Source organism: Zingiber officinale, chromosome 3B (assembly GCF_018446385.1).
Source record: "Zingiber officinale cultivar Zhangliang chromosome 3B, Zo_v1.1, whole genome shotgun sequence".
In the NCBI taxonomy this organism is placed as follows: Eukaryota; Viridiplantae; Streptophyta; class Magnoliopsida; order Zingiberales; family Zingiberaceae; genus Zingiber; species Zingiber officinale.
This window is the reverse complement of record NC_055991.1, coordinates 51,054,694-51,073,353: the sequence shown is the minus strand read 5'-3', so window position 1 is coordinate 51,073,353 and position 18,660 is coordinate 51,054,694.

Genomic DNA, 18,660 nt, shown 5'->3' with positions numbered 1-18,660 from the left:
TATCAATCATTAAAAATAGGAAATATTTTCTTAGAAAACTATTTTTCCTTCATAGTATATACCATAAATAATGTCTACAACAATTTTCATGATTTTTATAATTTTGTAGAATTTTTAGGGTATTTCTGAATATCAGTTGAAATTCAATTTTAGAAATTCAGAAACCTAATCGATCGGGCGATCGATTGGTCAGGCTCAATCGATCAGCCAATAGATTGAGAAGAGTATTCTCGTGAGCAGAAGCTCGCTGAATTGATCAGTCGATCGATTCACTCCAGCCTATATCGATTAGTTGATCGATTCACATAGTTTTTCCGAGAACGGAAGCTTGCGGAATCGATCAGTAGATCGATTGAGCAAGTGTCAATCAATTGAGTCCCAACCCAATCGATTGAGAAGGTTAATTTTGGCTAGAAAAGTCTGATTTCAGCACTTTAAGCCATTTTTAGCCTCTTTAACCACTCCTAAATGTTGGTGCAATATCCCCTGGGTCAGGTTGACCAAGTTGACTAAGCTTGAGTTGGCTCAAGCCTGAGTCTCGATGTTTGGATTTCAATATTTGACAAAACATGGAGATTGCAGACTCTGGTCAAGGTTGACTAGGTTGATGTGATGGAGATTTAGTAGGTCAAAGAGTTGACTAGATACTTGACTGGGAAAATCCTAACTGGAGGTTAAGCAGTTGAAAATTCTAGTGAGTGAAGCCAGGTGAAAGACCTAGTGAGTGAAGCTAGACAATTGGAAAATCCTAGTGAGTGAAGCTAGGTGAAAGTCCTGGTGAGTGAAGCCAGGCAGGTGAAATTCCCAGTGAGTGAAGCCGGGCAATGGAAAAATCCTAGTAAGTGAAGCCAGGTGAAAACCCTAGTGAGTGAAGCTAGGTGAAAGACCTAGTGAGTGAAGCCAGGCACGTGGAAATCCAGATGGGCCAAAGGTTGATCAAACACTTGGTATTGAGAAGTCCAAGTAGGTCAAAGAATTGACTGGATACTTGGCATAAGAAAATCCAGATGAGTCAAGGGTGATTGGACATCTAGTGGAAGGAAGTTCAAGTGAGCCATGGAGGACCAGACACTTGGCACGAGATGGTATATCTAAGTGGGTCAAGGAGAACCACACTTAGTGATCAGAAATCCAACGAGAAGTTGGCAAAGAGAAAGTCCAGATGGGTCAAAAGTTGACTAAATTCTTAGCGGTCGTAAGTTCAATAGGGAGTTGGCATGAAACTACAAAGTTCGGACGTAGTAAACTTCCGAAGGTCATAACTTTTGACTCGGATATCAGAATGAGGTGATCTAGCATGTGAAATGAAGCTAATTTCAAGCTCTACACAGTTTTCTACTTGTCAATCTATTGGCCAATCGATTGGGGGGTTTAATCGATTGGTTGACATGATTTTGTGTAGAAAAGGTCTGGATCGATTGGGTAATCGATTAAAACTTTCCAAATTGATTGGTCAATTGATTGGGAGAGTTTCTGAGTGAACAATGAGCTTCTGAATCGATCATTTGATCGATTGAAACCTCCAATTTATCGGCCAATCAATTGGGAGGCTGGAAAATCGCACGATATCCTTGGAAATCGCGCGAGACATGTTGAATCTATTGGGCAATCAGTTCAAGCAATTCCCAAGAGCACAGAGGTACTCTGAATCAATCAAGCAATCGATCCAAAGCCTCCCCAATCGATTGAGAGTAATTCAATCGATTGGGATCCGACCGTTGGGTCACGATAAGCCATTGCAAGTGTCTTCTTCGGTAGAGTTTCGGTTTCTTCCCCACGCGATCACTGCGATTTCTCCACAGAAACTCACACCAGTTCTTGAAGCATTCTTGGAGCAAGGGTTGCTGCCCTTCCAAGATCAAGAGGCGTTCAACACAAGAAGAAGATAGGGTTAGGGTTTTATGCTGTAAATCTTGTAAGATCTTACTTGTATTCGCTTCCCTTTCTTTCTTCTTGTACTAAGAGTGTTGTAAGGCTTCTCCACGTTCGGTAGTTACCGTAAAGGAGTTTTTCATAGTAGAGAGTGCTCGTGTGTGTGGATCCTTGGATTAGTCACCTCTTCTTGAGGTGGATGCCAAGTAAATCCTTTGTGTTAGCGTTGTATTTTTGTTTCTTGTTCTTTCCGCTGCATATCATAACCAAGAAGCAAGCAACGATGAGCACGACGAGCTATTCACCCCCCCCCCCCTCTAGCACATTTCGACCCTAACAAGTGATATCAAAGCAAGGTCACTCTTCACCGAAATCATCACCGGAAGGGCCAACAAGGCTAGAGGGTGAAGAAGTGGGAGTAAAATTCTTCAAGTCAAAGATTTCATCAAGCTCAACTTCAAATGGAATTCGGAGATGGATTCGGATTCGACACAAGGGTGCCTCCACCATTTGTATCCACAAGCTTCGATCTTTGGAGATCAAGGATCAAAAAAAATTTTATGATGGAGATAGAGTAATGGTTTGCTCTAATGGAAGGCTTTGAAGCTCCAACAAATTCAAAGGGTAAAATTCTCAAGAAGAGCAAATGGAGCCAAGAGAAAATTCAAAGGAGAGAGGCAAATGACAAAGTAACCTAACTATTGGTCAATTTATTGCCAAGCAATATTTTGGCTCAAGCTGGAGAATTCAAGGATGCCAAGGAGCTTTGGAGCAAATTGGCAAAGATTCATGAGATCCCCTCCACTGTACCAAATTAAGAAGAATCCAAAGAGGGAGACTCAGTGGATCAAGATCAAGAGCAAGAGGATTCCGAAGTTGAGAGATGCTTAACTTTCGAAGAAGAAGTCCAAGAAGCCTCATCTTCAAAGGAATGCAATGAAAAGGGCAAGGATGGAACATACTTCTTGTCCCATATATAAGATGAAGATGAAAAAGTCTCCACCTCTAGGATTGAGGGGGAGCGACCTTCGTTGACACTAGATCAAGAAGAAGGAGAAGCTTCTACATCCGGGTCAAACGGAGAAGAAGATGATGCATCCTCCAAAAATCAAGAGACATCAAATGGAGGATCAAGTGTAATCCCTACATGCGAAGGTAAAAATATTTCAATTAAAAATAAAAATCATATTATATGTTTTGAGTGTAGGAAACATGGGCACTACAAGATTAAGTGCCCTAAATTGGCCAAGAAGAAGGGTCAAGTGGCAACTAAGGGCAAGGAGAAGCCCAAAGATACCGTCCCCACAACAAAAAAGAGCAAGGTGCACATTGTGTGCTTCTCGTGTCATCAAAAAGGACATTATCGGAGTCAATGTCCAAAAGGGAAGAAAGCGGTCAAAGTTAAAGTAGGAAGCACAAGTCAAGGGGGGGCTTCCAAGGTAAAACCCAAGGTATCATTTATTGAACCTATTCCTTTGAAAAATGGTAAAAAGCATGTTAGTTCCAATTTTTATCATTTTAATGCCATTTACCATAAAAATAGAAAGCATGATAGCCTTAAGGAAAAACATTTAGCTCTTCATGGTAAAACTACCACACCTAAGGTTAGGAAGGTAGATAAAAATTTAAGCAAGAACTCTAAGGATTTTAGTTATAAGCCTAAAAATAAAAAATGTTCAAGGACACAATGAACAACCAAAATCTAGGGATTTATGGAAAGAAAATCAAGTCTTGAGGTCAAAACTTGATAAAATGGAAAAGACCCTAAAAAGGATGAAAAATATCCTAAAAGGGAAAAATGAGCAAAACCTAGGTCTAGGAGTACAAAAGCCATCCAATGGCCATAGAGGTCTTGGATACAAACCTAAGGCTAAGAGGGATGCTACTTCTTACCATAGGGTTCCATATAGCTATGAAACAAACTCTAGATCTAAGGGTCAAGTCAAGGATACAAGGGAAGTTATCCTTAGGAGTATCTTTGCAACATCAAATGTGACTAAGACTTCTAAGAAGTCTAAGAAAGTCACTAAGAAGGTCACAAGGGAAGCAATCCCTAGAGTTGATTTAGAGAAAGTGACCAAGGCTTCTAAGAAGCCTAGGAAGGTCATTAGGAAGGTAACTAGGGAAGTTATCCCTAGTGAGTACCTAGAGCATCCAAGGCGCACCAATAGGCTTTAGGTTTCTAGGAGCATTTTCTCTACCCCTTAGATGGGTTGGAGAGTGTCGACTCAAATTGGAAAGGTTGTTAACCCAACCTTGATGAAGTTGACACTCGGAGAGCATTTTCAAGGTTATTGTTAACCTTTGAAAATGAAATGGATTATTGACTACTCTTTGAAAGAGTAAAATGTGTCAATACTTGAGAAAATTAATGTTAAATTAAATTGGCATAATTAGGAAAATCATAAGAACTATCAAGTTGGGATTTTGGTATGTTCTTAGGGAATTAAAGGCAAATTCGGGCCTTAATTTAAAACATTTACTCCTTGGATGAGTAAAATGTGCCAAAAAAAATTGAGGAGTTATGCCTAATTTTTAAATTGGCACAATTTAATCATGGGTTAAAGAAATGCCAAGTTGGGTTCTGGCATTTTTCTTGAGAAAGTGAGGGCAAGCTAGGAGTTAATTTTTAAATTAGTTAAGGTTTAAGGATACTGATCCTGTCCGAGTCGCTGAATCGACGGACGCTGGGCACGTGGCGCTCTCCTCTATCTCCGACCAGCTGCACAGACCTCCGGTGAACCTGCACAGAAGTCGAGCCGGGGAGGGGTCCCCGGCGACGACCCTCCGACGCTCAAGTCAGGCAAGAAGAAGACGATGAAATAGCTCCGAAGATCAGAGTTTTCATACCTCCGGCGAAGTCTGCGGGCTCTTATATAGAGCTCTGGGGAGACTGATGCACATACACCGAGGCACACACGTGTCCTCAGCCCATACCCAGTATGGGCTTGTCAGAGGAGCTTGCCTGACCCCTCACTGCTACAGTCTGAGTACGTCTCTGATGGGACAGCATAATCTTCTGATGAGATAACATAATCTTCTGTCTTGTCATTCTAGCCCTTCTGTTTCCGCACCGAGCGGCATGCCGCTCGGCAGTCCCATCACGTCCGACCGGACTAAGGTATACGTCCGTTCGGGGTATCCCTGGTCATGTGCTCTGGACTGTTCGCAGTGTTGATACTTTATTCCTTCGGCCGAGCGGGCCATCCGCTCGGCACTACTATACTGTTCATCATGAGCATCGGAACGCCGACTTCCCGCCGGGGTGTATTGCTTCCGCTCGGAAGCTTCAACTGGTCGTCACCATCATTATCCGCTCGGATAAGCTTCTGGTTAGCCCTTTACCTTTTGACCTCCACGTGGCGTTGACTCTGCTAAATGGGGACTCCCATTCTTACTTCTGGATCACTTGCCTCCCCTTCAAGTCTAGTCGAAGGAGGCAGTGAGTCCGACTGACTGGACTGTGTGTCCGAGCGGGCGATCGTCGCCTCATCGCTGCTGCTGATATCCCTTGAGCCGCTCGGCTCTTCTCTTTGTATGCCTTGGCACTCAACATGGATGTTGGCTCGTCTCTCGGTTTCCCGGCCGGAGGGTTTATAGACGCCGGACCGTCTCTCGATTTTTAACGAATGAGCTCGTCGGCGCGGATATTTATAGCCGGTCGGCGCGGCTCTCGATCTTTAACGACGGAGCTCGTCGGCGCGGATATTTATAACCGGTCGGCGCGGCTCTCGATCTTTAACGACGGAGCTCGTCGGCACGGATATTTATAGCCGGTCGGCGCGGCTCTCGATCTTTAACGACGGAGCTCGTTGGTGCGGATATTTATAGCCGGCGGATATTTATAGCCGGTCGGCGCGGCTCTCGATCTTTAACGACGAAGCTCGTCGGCGTGGATATTTATAGCCGGTCGGCGCGGCTCTCGATTTTTAACGACGGTGCTCGTCGGCTTTCCGCTCGGATTATTTATAGACGCCGGCCCGTCTCTCGATTTTTAACGACGGTGCTCGTCGGCTCGGATATTTATAGCCGGTCGGCGCGGCTCTCGATTTTTAACGACGGTGCTCGTCGGCTTTCCGCTCGGATTATTTATAGACGCCGGCCCGTCTCTCGATTTTTAACGACGGTGCTCGTCGGTGCGGATATTTATAGCCGGCGGATATTTATAGCCGGCGGATATTTATAGCCTGTCGGCGCGGCTCTCGATCTTTAACGACGGAGCTCGTCGGCGTGGATATTTATAGCCGGTCGGCGCGGCTCTCGATTTTTAACGACGGTGCTCGTCGGCTTTCCGCTCGGATTATTTATAGACGCCGGCCCGTCTCTCGATTTTTAACGACGGTGCTCATCGGCTCGGATATTTATAGCCGGTCGGCGCGGCTCTCGATTTTTAACGACGGTGCTCGTCGGCTTTCCGCTCGGATTATTTATAGACGCCGGCGCGGCTCTCGATTTTTAACGACGGTGCTCGTCGGCTCGGATATTTATAGCCGGTCGGCGCGGCTCTCGATTTTTAACGACGGTGCTCGTCGGCTTTCCGCTCGGATTATTTATAGACGCCGGCCCGTCTCTCGATTTTTAACGACGGTGCTCGTCGGCTCGGATATTTATAGCCGGTCGGCGCGGCTCTCGATTTTTAACGACGGTGCTCGTCGGCTTTCCGCTCGGATTATTTATAGACGCCGGCCCGGCTCTCGATTTTTAACGACGGTGCTCGTCGGCTCGGATATTTATAGCCGGTCGGCGCGGCTCTCCGGTTTAATGTCTGGGCTAGACGGCTTTAGGGCTAACTCCTTACCAGGTCGAGCGACCTTGGCCTTCCGTTTCGCAGAGGATACCCTGTGCTATCATCCCTCTACTTCCTGCATCGCAAGTGCATAGGCGACCGAGGAGCATATACAGTTACATTTAGCGCACCTTTCACTCAGTGTGGAGAACGTATTCCTGACCGAACGGCTCAGGGTCTGCTTTGTCGAGCATTTTTGCTAAGATAATTTACCTCCGGCCGAGCGGCACGGGGCCTTCAGATATTATACCTCCGGCAGAGCAGCTCGGGGCCTTCGTCGTCGAGCGCTTGGCTCGGATAATTTACCTCCGGCCGAGCGGCATGGGGCCTTCAGATACTATACCTCCGGCTGAGCAGCTCGGGGCCTTCGTCGTCGAGCGCTTGGCTCGGATAATTTACCTCCGGCCGAGCGGCACGGGGTCTTCCCATCGAGCTCGGGGCTCGGTTAATATGATCCTGGCCGAGCGGCACAGGCTTCCCATCGAGCCTCTGGCTCGGCTAATACACTCCCGGCCGAGCGGCACAGGTTCCCATCGAGCCTTGGGCTCGGCTAATACACTCCTGGCCGAGCGGCACGGGGTTTTCCCATCGAGTCTTTGGCTCGGTTTATATACTCCCGGCCGAGCGGCACAGGAGTTTTTACTCAAGAAACTACAAATTTATGAGCAACAGAAATAATTGAAGAACTGACCTGCCGACCAGCAGGGGATCTGACCCAATTTCTTGACTCTCGTATACCCGTGGAGTGAGAAGAATATATATACTTGTCGAAACTCATCAAGGCTTCCTCGTCGGACCGATATCGGGGCAGGCGTTGCTCCCACTTGAATTCCGGTCGGACCCCCATTTTGCCTCCATTTCGCCTGTTGCTCCGGTCGGTCCGCTCAGCTGTGCTATCCGCTCAGTTTGAGCCTTCTGTTTCTGTTGCTCCACGAGCTTAGCTGGTCTTGCCTCAATTAGAGCGTCGGGCCTCTCCTGGGAGAGCATCACGGTGTGAGGTCATCCAGCCTCGTCCATCTATTCCGCTCGGATACAGGCGTGTTCCCACAGACGGCGCCAATTTGATCCTGTCCGAGTCGCTGAATCGACGGGCGCTGGGCACGTGGCGCTCTCCTCTATCTCCGACCAGCTGCACAGACCTCCGGTGAACCTGCACAGAAGTCGAGCCGGGGAGGGGTCCCCGGCGATGACCCTCCGACGCTCAAGTCGGGCAAAAAGAAGACGATGAAATAGCTCCGAAGATCAGAGTTTTCATACCTCCGGCGAAGTCTGTGGGCTCTTATATAGAGCTCTGGGGAGACTGATGCACATACACCGAGGCACACACGTGTCCTCAGCCCATACCCAGTATGGGCTTGTCAGAGGAGCTTGCCTGACCCCTCACTGCTACAGTCTGAGTACGTCTCTGATGGGACAGCATAATCTTCTGATGAGATAACATAATCTTCTGTCTTGTCATTCTAGCCCTTCTGTTTCCGCACCGAGCGGCATGCCGCTCGGCAGTCCCATCACGTCCAACCGGACTAAGGTATACGTCCGTTCGGGGTATCCCTGGTCATGTGCTCTGGACTGTTCGCAGTGTTGATACTTTATTCCTTCGGCCGAGCGGGCCATCCGCTCGGCACTACTATACTGTTCATCATGAGCGTCGGAACCCCGACTTCCCGCCGGGGTGTATTGCTTCCGCTCGGAAGCTTCAACTGGTCGTCACCATCATTATCCGCTCGGATAAGCTTCTGGTTAGCCCTTTACCTTTTGACCTCCACGTGGCGTTGACTCTGCTAAATGGGGACTCCCATTCTTACTGCTGGATCAGATACTTAGATAGATAATCTAGGTACTTCTTTTAAGCTAAATTACCATGTCTTGTTTGTCCATCATATGCCATGACATCATATTTAGCATTCATGCTTGATTATGAAAAACATAAAAATATCATATCATGTCATACATACATCATGTAGTTATAGCAAGTTTTCTTTTGAAAATTATTCATTTTGATGTATGTCATAACTCATCATGCATTATTATTAATTCCTTGAAATTAAGGACAAATGGAATTTACTAACAAATAACATCCTAGGTCGATGTTTATAATCTAAAATGCCTAGATAGATATGCATGATTCCTAGTTTAGGGCTAAACCAAACTCTACATCTCACAAAGAACCATAATGTAATGCCCGAAAATTCTCAAAATACTTTTATAAATATCCTAGTATTTTTCTAGAATTTATGATATTTTTACAGAATTTTTAGAGTAGCAGAAGTAGCAAAAATAAATAGAATCGTAAAAGAACTTACGCGGGAATTGAACCCGGGACCTAGGAGGCCTATGTCTTATAGATAGCTTTAGTAACCAATTGAACCCAGCAGGGCTGTGCCGAAAGAAAGGGGAATCAATTATATTTATATTTAAGTTGGGCTAATTAACCACTTAATATAAATAGGGAATTTAAGTGAGGAATGGTTATTTTCTTAAACGAGAAAACTCTTCCTCAAACCCTCACCGCCGCCCCTTCTCCTTTCTCTTCCTCTTCTCGGCGCCAACCACAAGCACACCTAGGGCTCCATCCCTAGGGTCCCAAGGGCTTCTTCCGGCGACATCTTGGATACGGGGACGCTCCCCTCCGCGAGAGGAACGCGTAGACGCGAGAAGATTGTCGAAAGGATCGTCTTCTCCGGAAATCTAGCGAGTAGAATCGTAAGAAAATTAGAACAGAAGGTAAGAAACCCCTCACCTGCAGTATAAGTAGTTCTCGTGTGATTGCATGCCTTAGTTTATTAGTATATGGCTTTTTGGGGCATAGGGTGTGCAATAGCGCACGCCTAGTGCTCAATAGTATGTTCAGCACAATTAAAATGTGACTTAGGCATTTTAATAGTCTAGCTAAATGTGATATAGCATTTAATTGGCATATGCAGTGTTACTACAGCTTATATGAGACTACGGTCCAATGGGTGGGCTCCCACAGTCGCCTCTAGGTTCAGACAACCTAGCTCTAGGTTCAGACAACCTAGAAATAGCAATATAAGAAGAACTAATCTATAATCAGTATTTTATTTTAGCAGTGGCACTGTACTGGATTAGATATCCATTGGGTTGGGCTCCCACAGTCGTCCCTAGGTTTAGATAATCTAGTAAACCCTACTAAATTCAGGACTTGCAAACCCGGGTCTAGTTAGGGATGCGCGGATAGCAAGTACAGTTGCCGGGCCCAAACAGCAGCATGATTATTATTTTAATATATTTATGAAAATAGTTTTCAAAACTTCACAATAATTAGGTGAATTCAGCACAGCTTTAGCATTAGCCTAGAATTTGCTTAGTTCAGTTTGTTTGTATCAGTTCAGTTTTCTATTGATGCCATATGATAGCTTATGTTAGCACTTATTGCCATGACTAGTTTGTTTGTATGTCATGCCATGCTTTTACATGTTCAGTATATATTTCAAATAGCATGTTTTAAAAGCATAAATTGCATCGTATGCATGTTTTGTGAGGTAGATGGTTTCTTACAAAGCGAAAGCTTATAGATACTCTTTCCTTATACTGCAGATAAAGGTAAAGGAAAGGTGGACTAGCGGAGGCTGGAGGGCAATGCGATGAAGATGTGTGTGGGCAGGAACATGGAATAAAGATCCTTGGAGAAACTAGCAACCTAAGAACTTAGCATTTCATTTATATTATTCCTTTATGCCCTTTAGTTACTTAAGTGTCTTGGATTATGGAAGTTATGCATAGGTTGTTAATTGCCATAATATTAAATAGCTAATCATGAGTTATGATAGGTCTAGTAGCTTTGTGTTTGCTGTTAGAATGTTTTCCAGTTGTTTTAGAACTTGTGTATGTGAGTTTGGCACGAAACAGTGCTGAAATCAGAGTTTTGCTGCGAAATCAGAAACCCCAATCGATCAGTGGATCGATTGGGGGCCCTCAATCGATCAGTGGATCGATTGGGAGCCTGGTTCTACGAACAGTAAGCTTTTGGATCGATCAGCCGATCGATCCAGTCACATTCTATCGCGAACAGTAAGCTCCTGGATAGATCAGCCGATCGATCCAGTCGTATTCTGTTGCGAACAAAGAGTTTGGGGATCGATCGTTCGATCAATCAGGGAAATCGCTCCCGCGAACATAGAGCTCTGGAATCGATCAATGGATCGATTGGCCAGTCTGGATCGATCGCAAAAATTAGCGACAAAAATCAGATTCATCGCAAAAATTAGGATGAAATCAGAATTTCGTCATAGATTTATGTTTGGGAATTTTACGATGAATTTTATTTTCATTGTAAAATTGTAATAAATTTGACGCCAAAAATAAAATTCATCACCAAATTTAGTGTCAAATTTATATTTTTTGGTCATAGAATTTGGCGACAACTTATTCGCAACGAAAAAATTTTCATCCCAAAATTTTTTGTGACATTTTTTTAAAAAAATTTATCCTAAGTTCCATCCCAAAATGTCTGTTTTTTCAATGGCTATATCAACAAATACCATATGAAGTTGAAGTGGATAGGCTTCACCTCTAATCATTTAGATCACGTTGATAAACTCATTATAACTCAACTTCTAAATCTTAAAATCTTAAACCCTAAATACATGTAATATATCCCAAAAAATAAGCAAAAAAAAAAATTCTGATTGAATCCAGGCACTCTGGATCCACAAAGGTATATATATATATATATATATATATATATATATATATATATATACCTATTTGTTGCGTGACTGTGTGTGCTCAGGTGCCTGGATTCTATCCAGGCGCCTGGGTTGATATAGTTTTTTTTTTAAAAAAAAATACTCTTTATCCCTAAGGTTTAGACTGTTGGAACCCCGAGGTGTTTTGATGTGATCAAACAAGTTAAGCTAGGTCCTGCGTTGTTTAACCCTTGTGTCTAAGTGTGCAGGAGCTTAGGAACACAGGAAGTCGAGCGAAAGACGCAGCTAACGAGAAGGACGGCACGGGGAGAGAGCCGACGGGCTCGGTGCGTCCGAGGGACAAGGTGACCGCGGAAGAGTACACCGACGGACGAGAAGAACGTGCGCGGCGTTCGAGGGACGAGAAACCGGGAAGGAAGGCTGCTCGAGGAGAAGACCGGAACATGGGTTCGGGTGAGCCCTATTCCGGAAGGCCGAGATCACCCAAGCAAACGGAGCCGGAGCGAACAGACCCTGACCGAGATGAGCTGGATCGAGACGAGCTGAACCGGAGTCGAAAAGTCAATTTAAGTTGACCTTAGGGCTCCGGGCGCCCGGAACCGACCGGGGCGCCCGGAACCCTTCCGGGCCCGGAACCCTTCCGGGTGCCCGGAATCGACTTTTCAACAGGATCGTGTTTTGACTCGATCCGACCGTTGGGGGATAAAATTTATCCCCCCCAGGGCGCCCGGAACTCTTCCAGGCGCCCGGACCAAGACTATAAATATAGCCTTGGTCCAGAAGCAATTATCAATTAAGAACAACTACTTGTAATCCAGAGCTTTCATTTGTGTTATTTCGTTCTGTGCTTTCAACGCTATAAGAGGCTACTCCGCCCAGAGGAGAATCAATTAGTGCGTCTTCTTTGCCTTGGATTAGCAATCCTCTGATTGCAAACCAAGTAATTCCTCTGTGTCTATTTTCTGTTTTAATTAGTCTCTGCCTTTTTAATTACAAGTTCTTTTAAGTTAGTTGAATATCTGAGAAGGGTTTTTGGTTTTATTTTGTAGGGAAATTCACCCCTCCCCTCTTGCCGGCCTCCAAAGGGACCTACAAGTGGTATCAGAGCAAGGCACGCTTCAGGAGGACTAACCGCCGATCGAAGCAACAAGATGGTCGGACCGAGCATCGTCCCACCAAAATTCGAGGGGAACTTCGCAGACTGGAAGCGTCGTATGGAGGTATTCCTAAAAACAGATTTTGAAATTCGGTTTATCATGAAATATGGTTTTGTAGCTCCAATAGATAAGGATGGAAAAGAAAAAGAAGAGAGCGATTGGACAAAGAAGGAGCAGAATGAGTCAGTAGCAAACAACCGTGCGGAACATCACCTGCTGAGCGTGTTACCGCCTCAAGAGGTCAACCGCATCGGAAACTATTTATCTGCTAAAGAACTTTGGGAGAAGTTCTTGGAACTCCACGAAGGCACGTCCGAAGCGAAGCTCGCTAGAAGGGACATCCTCCGCAACAAACTGATGAACATCCGTCTGGAGAAAGGTGAGAAAGTAGCTGGTCTACATGCGAAGGTAAAAGAACTAGTTACTTGTCTCGAAAACCTTGGTGAAACGGTAACAAACCGGGACACTATACGCTACGCGCTCAACGCGTTTCCAAGAACTCCGGAGTGGACATCAATCGTCGACGCCTACTACATCTCAAAAGACCTGGAGGTAAGTACTTTAGAAGAGTTATTTTCTACTCTTGAATTGCATGAAACCAGGTGTGCAAGAACGACAAAGGATACAACCCAGACTATGGCACTGAACGCAACCCAGAAGGATGAACTCGAGTCAGACTCCGAAGACGATCAAGAAGCATACATGGTAAGAAATTTTAAAAAGTTTTTTAGATCTAATAAATTTAAAATGCAGAATCAAAAGAATCAAAAAGGTAGAAGAAAGGTACGGTGCTACCACTGTCAGAAGGAGGGACATCTAAGGGAAGAGTGCCCAGAACTCAAGAAGGTCAAAATGAAGACACCCAAGAAACACAACCTAAAAGCAACTTAGGATGACACTTCTTCATCTGAATCAGAAGCTCAAGAATATGCGGGGATTGCACTGATGGCAAGCCACGAAGGACAAAGCACATCAGAACCCAGCATCGATGAAGGGGGAGCGATTTCAGATGGAAGTAGCGAAGCAGGGGGAGATTCAGGCTTCAAGTCTGATATGGTAAGTGAGGTATGCCTCTTACCCCCTGATGAACTTTACTTTGGTATCAAAGCTATGACTAAATCCATGTATAAATTAGAAAATAAAAATGTCAAATTAGAAAATGAAATTTTAGAAACAAAGAGAATTTTGGCAAAATCATGTCTTATAGAGGATTTTGAAAAATTGAAAATGAAAAACTAAAAGAAGAAATAGAAAGATTGAAAAAATCCAATGGTTCAAATATTTCAACTTTTAGAAATTATAGAGGTTTTTATAGATTTCATCAAAGTCAAATTAGAAATATATCAAAAATCTATATACCTAGAAAATACTTGGTTAATCTTGTAGGTAGGAACCTCTACTGGGTTCCAAAAACATATTTAATTTAAAATTAAAATCAGACTTAGCATTTTCAGCAAGGAAATTAAACAACTAATTTCTTTATGAGGCTTTGTCTAAGGAAGTGGTTGTTGTTCCAATAACCAAGAAGGCCTAGTGCCTCGCCACGACCTGGAAGCCAAGTATTGAAATGAAGAGTTTAATTGACTAACTAAAAAAGCATTAATTTAAATTACTTAATGCTTTAAAAGAGTTATTCAATTTGTGTTAGAAAATACTTAAAATTAATTTATATAATAATAATTTTTTTGGAAAATAAATTTTTTTTAGAAAATTTCTGAAAATTATTAACGTAGATATTTTTTAATTAACTTAGAAATATTTCTATGAATATTGTCTTATACATTTTTTTTTTAAATCGCCTTAGAAATCTTTTATAAAAAATAACTTAAAAATTTTTCTGAATATTGACTTAGAATTTTTTTTTTAAAAAAAAACTAGATATTCTCTTTTGAAACACTGCCTTACAAATTAATATTAATTGCCTTAGAAATTTTTTTTATAAAAATTCACTTAAAATTTTGTTTACCTTAGACTTGTTTAAAGAACCCCTATTTTTAATGTGATCAAAGGGGGAGAAGAATATTAAGTCTAGGGGGAGGTATATAAATTTTTTTTATGAAATATCTTTGAACGTAATTGTAAATAAATTGTTTTTATTGCATCTGTTTTTCCCTAGCTTAACTTGGGTTGCTCACATCAAAAAGGGGGAGATTGTTGGAACCCCGAGGTGTTTTGATGTGATCAAACAAGTTAAGCTAGGTCCTGCGTTGTTTAACCCGTGTCTAAGTGTGCAGGAGCTTAGGAACACAGGAAGTCGAGCGGAAGACGCAGCTAACGAGAAGGACGGCACGGGGAGAGAGCCGACGGGCTCGGTGCGTCCGAGGGACGAGGTGACCGCGGAAGAGTATACCGGCGGACGAGAAGAACGTGCGCGGCGTTCGAGGGACGAGAAACCGGGAAGGAAGGCTGCTCGAGGAGAAGACCGGAATATGGGTTCGGGTGAGCCCTATTCCGGAAGGCCGAGATCACCCAAGCAAACGGAGCCGGAGCGAACAGACCCGGGCCTAGATGAGCTGGATCGAGACGAGCTGAACCGGAGTCGAAAAGTCAATTTAAGTTGACCTTAGGGCTCCGGGCGCACGGAACCATTCCGGGCGCCCGGAACCGACCGGGGCGCCCGGAACCCTTCCGGGCGCCCGGAATCGACTTTTCAACAGGATCAAGTTTTGACTCGATCCGACCGTTGGGGGATAAAATTTATCCCCCCCAGGGCGCCCGGAACTCTTCCAGGCGCCCGGACCAAGACTATAAATATAGCCTTGGCCCAGAAGCAATTATCAATTAAGAACAACTACTTGTAATCCAGAGCTTTCATTTGTGTTATTTCGTTCTGTACTTTCAACGCTGTAAGAGGCTACTCCGCCCAGAGGAGAATCAATTAGTGCGTCTTCTTTGCCTTGAATTAGCAATCCTCTGATTGCAAACCAAGTAATTCCTCTGTGTCTATTTTCTGTTTTAATTAGTCTCTGCCTTTTTAATTACAAGTTCTTTTAAGTTAGTTGAATATCCAAGAAGGGTTTTTGGTTTTATTTTGTAGGGCAATTCACCCCTCCCCTCTTGCCGGCCTCCAAAGGGACCTACATAGACTTCTCAACTGGGTTATAATGTTCAAGCTAAAGCATTTTAAGATTTTATTTCTAGGGTTTAGACTTTCCAATTATGTTATAATGTTCAAGTGAAAAGAAAAAATTAAAAATGAAAAAAATTTAGGCGTTTACATAGTATAGTTTGGGGTTTATATTTGAGGAAATATTGATTTTAAAAAAATCAAAAAATAATAATCAAGGCACATGGATTGAATCCGGACGTCCTAACTGGCATTGCGGACAAACACATAAGCGATTATCACATAGGGTATCCCTAATATATATATATATATATCCCGCGAAGGATCAGTGCCACGGTGGAGGTCAAAGTCAAAACGGTCAACCCCCTTGTATCATCAGTCGATTGGGCAACCCGCTCACCTGACTGGTATAATGAAGACCTGATCCGGCATCATCACAGCTCGGCAAGGTTCCGAGCTTCCGACGCTCAGAAAGACAAGTGCCAAATATCTACAAGTGCACGCTGAGTGGCCACTCCGCTCGGCCTTATATCGATCTACAAGAATAGCAGAGCGGATTGATGACCGAGCTACACATAAACAGAAGGGCGGCCGAGCGGTTATCCCTCTCGGCTAGACAGGGACTTATGGGATAGAACAGTGGGAGTGTTGGTAGAAAGTGAGAATCCGAATGAGCGGCTATCCCGCTCGGCCCAGTAAAAGACAATGCTATCCGAAGATTATCTTTTTGGGAGCAAGCGCCGCTGACAAGCGGCATGGTCGGCGACTAGTTTATATGGAAGATCGTATGATGGAAGCTTCCACTGTCACATCAGAGATATGCTCGGGTCGTTAAGGTATGATGTCAGGGACACTTTCCTGACATGTCTTTTCAGGGGAAGATTTGTGAGGTGTGAACACCTCAAGGAGCATGCACACGCACCCCCGGAGCCCTATATAAAGGGTCCCAAGCTTCAAAAGAGGTATGCTAATATTCACTGTAGCCACACTGTTACTCTGTTTCTATTACTCCGCTTCCTTGCTTTCACATCGTCGGTGACTGACTTAAGCATCGGTGGGTCATCATTGAGGAACCCCTCCCTGGCTCGACACTGACGCTGCTATGGTTGCAGGTCCCTCTAGCTCGGAGTCCACGCACGTTCAACAGGAGCGCCACGTCTCCCAGCATCCATCGCCTCGACTCTTGGATAGGATCAAATTTGGCACCGTCTATAGGAATGCAAGCTGAATTTGAGCGGAGAAGATGGAAGACGCTGGACAACTTCACACCGTGATGCTCACTCAAGAGGAGCTCGACATGCTTGTATAGGCTCAAGCACAGAAGATAGTCGAGTAGCAACAACAAAAGGCATTAGCCGATTGACTGGCACAGCAGGTAACATCGGCATCACGGGGCCGAGCGGCACATGATGACTGGCCAGAATAGCTCTCCATCTGGGGCCAAAATAGAGGGCCGACCGGCACTCAAGGGAAGGCACCGCCCGCCCCGATACCATTCCACCGGGTTCTGTTCCAAATGCCCTCGGAGATGGCTCAGGTGAATCAAGAGCGGGGGTCCTCTTCAGATGAAGCGCCCATTCAGGATGCACGGAGAGGCAAGGCACCTCGAGGCGACGCGTCTCTTGAACGGATCAACCGCCAGTTCTCCGAAGCAATATTGCACGACCCATTGCCTAAGCACTAGGCTCCATTGGCGATCAGAGAGTACAACGGATCGACAGACCCGGATGATCATTTGGGTAACTTCGACAATGTTGCTACACTTCACCAATACACGGATGGGTGAAGTGCCGAGTCTTCCTCACCACACTCTCCGGATTGGCACAACGCTGGTGCAGGAGACTGCCAGATAGATTGATACAAAGCTTTAAGGATTTCTGAATGACCTTTCTACACCATTTCGTGAGCAGCAGGTGCTACCAGAAGACGAGGGTTAGTTTGTTTTCCATGAAGCAAGGGTCGAGAGAAACTCTCCGAGCGTACATCCTGCGCTTTAACTAGGTAGCTATGGATATCCCCTCAGTCTCATCCAAGACCATGATGAATGCCTTTACACAAGGGCTCATCGAGGGGGATTTCTTTCGGTCGCTTATCAGAAAGTCACCCTGGGACTACGACCATATGCTCAAGAAGGCTAATGAGTATATAAATGTGGAGAAGGCCCAGGCGGCAAGAAGGAAGGAGGCACCAGCCAAACCCTCAGCGCCGACCGAACGCCAACTGCCGAGAAGCCACCAACCACCGAAAGGGCCAAGAGCCGAAGGCCAGCCACACCAGGAAACGAGGGTGCATGCCGTGCAACATGTGGCTTCCAGCCGACCAAAGACATTGAAAGGCAAGGTATGGACGTCCATGTTTTACTCCTTCCACCAGTCGGCGTCACACAACACACATGATTGTCGCGGCCTGACGTCGATCGCCAGGCCAGCCCTGAAGTGCTACCGTCACCGATCTCTCTCTCCCGACCGATGACACAGGCACCAATCCGCCGAGTGGCAAGAAGATGCAAGAAGATCACCCGAGCGACAACGCCATCATCAGCAGAGGTAAAGTGTCGATCATCCCCTAGCCTCTCACAAGCAAAATAGGTCATCCGCTCGGGAGGAAGAAAACAGAAGCAATGCCACTCGGGGATAAATAAATATCATCGCCGGCGGACTAACCAGCGGTGATTCTAACCAAGCTAAGAAGTCATACGCTCGGCGGCTGGAGATTCACGCCGTAGGCTATAGTCAAGAGAAGGCGAATGAGCCCAAAATCAGCTTCGGGTCCCGGGACCTCGAGGGTGTAGAAGTCCCCCACAATGATGCTCTCATCATCCGAGCGGTAATCGTAAATTATACCATTCACCGAATTTTTGTTGACACAGGGAGCTCGGTAAACATAATCTTCAAGAAGGCTTTCAATCAGCTCCAAATCGACCGAGATGAGCTACTGCCGATGATGACCCCACTGTACGGGTTCACGGGCAATGAGGTTTTATGGATTGGTTAAATCGCTCGGAGAGGAGCCGCTCAGGAGGACCAAGACCACAAACTTCATTGTGGTAGACACCCCCTCAGCTTACAATGTCATCTTGGGTCGACTGACCCTCAATCAGTTCCGGAC